Below are 6,249 nucleotides of genomic sequence, written 5' to 3' on the forward strand. Positions count from 1 at the left end.
TAGATAGATATAAAACGTTGGTTTTCACCTTTCTGCAACTAAGCAGTGTTTGGAAAAGATGACAGAAGCCAATTAAGTAAGCCAGGACAAGCTCGATCTCGGCGGAGACGGAGATTAAGCTTCTGATCTCGATCGGAATCGGAGGTGTCGGGTTCGGATCGGGGCTGGGCCTTGTCATATCCTCCAAGGAAGGATCCGGTGAGAGGAAGCCGTTGGTGGCCTCGCCGGCGATGATGGAGTTCTACGGGTCGGCGCCTTCCGGAGGGGGGAGAGAGAGAGAGAGAGAGGAGATCGCATCTGCAGATAAAAGAGATGAGTGGCAGTGGTTGTGATTTCTTAATTCTGCTAAGGGTAAAGCTGTCATTTCATTTATAATTGGGTTAGTGGGAATAAAAAACTGTTGCTGGGGTAAGTGGGATAATTTTTGTTAATTTTGGTGCTTTGGATCAATGACCCTAAATGTTATCCATACAGGTAATTAAGCAATCTAGAATTATATGCAACCCCAAATTAGATGCTGTAGCAAATCCAACAGAGAAGGAGAAGAAAATCCAATAGGCTGTTTCTTCTAAAAGAATGAACAATGCAATAAAGAGGTATTCATTTCCACCCTCAGAATAATCTAGTTCTCTGCACCAAAATGTACCTTCCTAATTTTCATTTTCTATTCACCCATAAATGGAACCCTAATTCCAAACCATATATCCATAGATATTTGGGAAGGAAGAAGACCAAGCTCTCCCCCATGGCTATCACATCCTGCACTCGGCTTGTTCTCCTTGGCTTTGCACCTGGTAAAATTGTCAATATTATATGAGTACTCTAGGTGGAAATGATATCTAATTAGATTGTTAAACAAATTCGTGTTACGATCGATGTTGGCAAACTGCTTGAGATCCCAACTCCTTGTGAACACCAATTTTTTGACTAGCTTTTGATTATGTTCTGTTCTTCGTTATTACTAGAATTTAGAAAGCATTATTGGTTTGTTTATTCTTGGTCAACAATTAGAGAGACACCAAAGAGTTAATCGAATTTTCTATTAGTTTAATTTTTTTGGATGCGGCTATTGCCATCTTGCTAATTATTTTGGTCACCCTACATTTTCTTCTCACTCTATATATATTTCAAGTTTACTTTGTTCCCATTTGCAATATCCAAAATTTCCAATTTAGGGTTTAACTCGAATTCTTTTTCTATTTGACTTTCTTCGTGTCTCTCTCGATTCTTTTTGGCTTCCTCATTGTCTTTCTCAGCGAATCAGCATCATAATTATGAAATGATGCTCATTGTCTCTCTCGATTCTTTATAAAGTCTCAGTCAATCAATCTCATCAGTAGTTGACGGCAACCCCTAAGTTACACCATGCTCCACCGCATCTTACTACGAAATCTCTTTAATTTCATGTTAAAATCTTATGAAACTAGAATTTGTTGCCCGCGCATTGCTGAGGGTTTTGGAACAAAATCTAAAACTTTAGAAGATTCTGGAGTTATTTTATAATAATTATTAATAAGTATGTGGATTAATAAGTAGGAGGAACGCCATGAATCTCTCACTCCAAATTTTTTTTCATTTACTATATATTTGTTAAAAAAAAATACAAAATGATTATATTACCAACAATTTTTTTTTCAAATTCAGGATTTAAATTTCTACAATTGTAAGTCCAAAGTGTAAACCGACGATGGCACGGGATTGCTTGCTTGCTAATGATGAATGCTTTGATGCTCATGTCACGTCGAGGCATTGATCGATTCAACCTCTGAATTAACAGGTAGATAATTCCAATCACAAACAGACCCAAAGCCGTTATTTTCTCCTTCGCTCAATCACCGGTCTACTGCAAATTCAAACAAAATCAATTCTCATACTAAATTCTCATGAGAAAAAGAAACAAACTTGAACACAGAACAGAGCAATTAGCACCACGAAGTCACAAACATTCTCACTAACCCAAAAAAAAAAGGGAAAAAAAAATGAGAAAAATAGCTAGTTCAAAGCAAGTACTGTGCCATAAAATTTAAAGTAATCAAAACCCAACTAACATAGTCTTCTAAAGAGGCCTCAATTTCCGGATCTTAGCTTTGGCTCTTCATATTTTGGGCTGTTTTCACTTTCTTCATTATGCTTTTTAAAATCTCTAACTTACTATGTCCGTGTGCTTCTATTCAATCTCTATGACTATTCAATTCTCTATTTCTTAATCATTCTTTATTCCATTAATTATGTTTGAAGTGATAACACATTTCTAAATTGGTCATCAAACAGAGGAAGGAGTATTATTTGGCAGGCCATTTTTTCCCATAACCCAGTTCTGATCATCGAACATGCATGTCCGTAAAGATAAGGATGCTGAAAGTTGCTGTACTTGGTACTATATATCTCAATGAAAATAATCATTGCAATGCCTATAAAACTATATGACAACCCAGTTGCTAAAATGGAATGCCTCCTGTTGGGAACATATATGTTGTTAAATCAAATCTTTACCTAATCAAACGAAAAAAGCTAGGTCTCTAATCAAACATTGTTGATGAAAAAAATTACCAGTGGAGGAATCCTTGCGCTCTCTATCAAATAGTAATCCACTGGATCCAATCAAATGGTAGCTAACTGCAACAAAATCATACCAAACAGAAATTAGACAAATTGATCGAGAGTCATCAGACCCTATAGCGACAAAAGAAAAACAGAACCTAGCTTTAAAATGAAAGGGGCTTATCTATCTTATATTGAAAATCTTGATTTTAAGCTACCAAATGTTTTAGATTGCAGAATTGCAGCTGAGCCCTAAATTACAAAACTTAAACTATATTTCTTAAATTGAGCAATCATATAAGCATTTCTAACAAATCTTTATGCAATTCCCATGAAACAATTAAAAATTAAATACAAACCCAAATTTCATAATCAATAAAAATGTAAGCTTGGCTGAGAGTTTGCAAAGCTACTACGTCATTGAAATACTTTGTGTAGGCAAGTTGGAACAAATCAGTGAAGTCATTTGGATATTAGATATGTCAATGTATTTCACATGTAGCAGTACCATCAATGTGAACTTACTAACTGAAAAAATAAACAGTTACTATGATTGGGTTCCCTCTACCCTGCTAAATTCTATTCTTTTCTTCAAAGTCCCCAAAGAACGTAAAGTTAGCGTCACCCGAAAGACGCAAAGAAAAAGATCAGCAATGACTCTAGAGCATAGAAAAGAAGTAGGGTAATCATTTACAGAAAACTTAGGATAAAAGTGATTAAAAGCTATTATAATCTACATAGTCATCCAACTTGTTTTCAGAAACTCAGACCGGTACAGAGAAACCCAAAGATGAAAAAGCTTTGTTAATCAACATCAAAAAGACAACAAAGCAATCAAAACTTGACCAATTACCCAAATCAATGTTAATGTCTTGTTGAACATATCAAACAAACTCAATTTATGTTCAACATCAAAAGGAGATTCCTTTTCCTTTAGCCACATGAAATTGAATATAAAGAAATAAACAAAATGTAATCTTCACAACTATGTAAGTTGAAAGAAAAGAGAAAGTTAAAAGTTAGCACCAACCTGATGTTAAGAGAAAGCCCTCCTTCCCTCAGAGTGTAATGATTGGTGGGTTGGTTTTGTATTATCATCTGATGAGGAAGAAGATGAGCAGTGACATGGTAAGATTTGTAAATTCCTCTTGGGGAGCCTCGTGCCTGTGAAACCATTCAAATATTGCTCAAGTTTGAATGAACACAAAAGACATGGTAAGATCTGTAATGTGTACAAAGTTCAGGAAAAAAGGAAGACACATAAAAACTGAATACACAAATTTTCAGTACAAAAAAATTACTTCAGTAGTAGGAAAAAACTCAAATGTAGTTTTCTTTCTTGCAGTTGAGGGAAACCATCTTCCTCTTCTTATCCAAATCACTATGATCATCATCATTGGAGTTGGAAAATTTCTTGTGAAACACCGAGTCCTTCTTTCTTGTGAACTCCTCAGCCAAGTCTTGATAATGATGAATTGGTGGTAAGTAATATTTTTTCCTCAAGCCAAGTCTACTTCTTTCTTCTTGGCTTTGGCAATTTCAATGTGCTCTTCCTACAGAATAAAAGAATGACATTGTTTAGTAATAATAGCTCAATTTATATGAAGTCAGGGAAGGCATGATCCTATAAAATTTCAGCCATTGTTATTAAAGACTTACTTTCCATCAATAGCATCCTCCAGTACATCATCGTCCTCGAACGAACTTCGTAACTGACCATTAGCCTTCATATAAATCCAAATGGTAGCAGCTAAATCACAATATGAAATTGGCCAATTACAAAATTGAAAGAATGAAACCAATTAGTGACAAAATATACTCATTAGTCACTGTGAACAACATACTTTGTGTGAGAGCCTGCAACTTGGTGGCCTTCCTTCAAGTTTTCAGCTGCAAAGAAAACCCAAAAAGGCAATTAGCCGTGAAGAAACTGAAAAGAAATTGACATAGCATTTCTTGAAGTACTTGTGTCCATGTTTCCTTTCAACTGAAATATTTATCAAAGGTATCACATAATGCACATATTTCCAACTTAACAATTTATATTCTTTGTATATGAGAAATTCAAGTAATTAGATAGCTTAGTTTTCTGACATTTATGTTGCACATCGTACAATTATTATCCCTAGAAGTGCAAAAGCACACAAAATGACACCAACCATACAGCAGGAGAATATATTTTACTACCACAGTGAGGCTTAATCCCACAGTGATGATTGGTCCAAACACTAAATGATTAGTTCACAAATCAATTGGATTATTCACAAAGCAAATGGTACAATACAATCATTCATAAGTAGGTTGTAGAGACCCAACATGCAGAATCAAATCTAATGACTTAGTGCAAAAACAAAGCAAATAACTTCATCAGCGTCCTAATCCTTACTCCAAGGGAAAAAATTTAATTCAATCAGCTGAAACCCAAAGTTATATCCAACTGAAACACATAAAAGACTCGAATTGATAACTAATGCTATGAAAAAACCAACCTTCACACTCAGAGTCTTTAGTTAAGGGCGGTCCGAAAGCCGTTTTGAATTCCTCTGATTCTTTTGTACCCGGCCCCTTAGTCTTTGGGAAATTTGATCGCTCGCTTTCGTTGTGAATTCTTCTCCCATTTCCTCCAGAATCGCCTTCCTTCTCCTCGCCCAAATCAGTCACACACGCAGGAATCTGTCACAAAAACACCAAATCAGACAAATACCCAACAATCTTTCACAAAAACCCAACAAATAAGTGCTAAATCGAACAGAAACGAACATAATGATGACATGCAAAACCTATCGCCCAACAATTACACTACCTCCGGAAGCGCAGAGCTCAGCCAAGAACGAATAAGAGATAGAGATGATCGGGTCCATCAGTTCAACACGTATTTATACGTAGGTCAAACAGAATAGCGTAATTAAGCCAAGAATGGAGGGTAAAACCGTCATTTCATATTACCGACTCGGCTCGAGCCGGCACTGTTACTAAGCCGATGAACAGTTAACTGAGAATTAGAAGTTTATAAATTTTTCACAAATTCTCTTCTATGCTGGAACTCTCTTTTGTCAAATTGCTCCCGATTACTCTCTCAGCTTAGCTATAAATATTAATTGAATAAGACATCAATTGCATTTGTTCCAAGTATTCTCCATGCTTTGAACAAAACTCAAATAAACTGTTAATTGTATTTTACTGGAATTCATGTCAGATATAGTATGTTGTACATTATATTGCTGGTTGGTAAGATTATCTATATTATTATTAAGAGAAGAGTGCTTGTTGTCCAAAATTGATTTTTTTTTTTACCAATTTAACCTTTATATATTAAAAAACTCTAATATATAATTAATTAATAGATATAATACAGTAAATTGCAAAATAGAAAATAAAAGAATAAAAATAAAATAAATAGTAGAAAACATGATAGTTTTATGAAAAATATCTCCATTACCTTTAACTTCTCTCCACACACATAGTAGTATTTATAAGTGGTAGGCTAGCTAGGATTCTCCCCCTAGAGCAACGCAACTATCCTCTGCAAAATTGAGATAAACTAATTTATGTATAGTTTTGCGCTTTATTTTTTTTATCTTCACCTTATTCATCTCATTGCAATTTTTAATATATAAGATATTGTTCTTTATTATAATTTTATATTAAGGTATTTTTTTTTTTTGAGAATATATTAAGGTATCTTACGCTTTTGTGATTTCAAGTAAT

At 34.7% G+C, this 6,249-nt stretch overlaps 1 long non-coding RNA gene across 3 annotated transcripts; it reads right to left on the reverse strand.

The window, feature by feature from the left end:
- Positions 1 to 1,626: 1,626 nt before the first annotated feature.
- LOC112198040 lies at positions 1,627 to 5,322 on the reverse strand. 3 transcript variants are annotated; one of them, XR_005810507.1, is made up of 7 exons: positions 5,031 to 5,322; positions 4,361 to 4,431; positions 4,201 to 4,265; positions 3,843 to 4,094; positions 3,572 to 3,705; positions 2,551 to 2,616; positions 1,627 to 1,843 (listed from the first exon to the last, which is right to left on the reverse strand). It is a non-coding gene; the product is annotated as an uncharacterized LOC112198040 (long non-coding RNA). The 3 variants fall into 3 exon arrangements; XR_002935829.2 differs by having other exon boundaries at positions 1,627 to 1,840; positions 4,201 to 4,291; positions 4,386 to 4,431; positions 5,031 to 5,320; XR_002935827.2 differs by having other exon boundaries at positions 4,201 to 4,291; positions 4,386 to 4,431; positions 5,031 to 5,320.
- Between the last annotated feature and the right edge of the window lie 927 nt (positions 5,323 to 6,249).

The sequence above is a fragment of the Rosa chinensis genome, chromosome 4 (assembly GCF_002994745.2).
Source record: "Rosa chinensis cultivar Old Blush chromosome 4, RchiOBHm-V2, whole genome shotgun sequence".
In the NCBI taxonomy this organism is placed as follows: Eukaryota; Viridiplantae; Streptophyta; class Magnoliopsida; order Rosales; family Rosaceae; genus Rosa; species Rosa chinensis.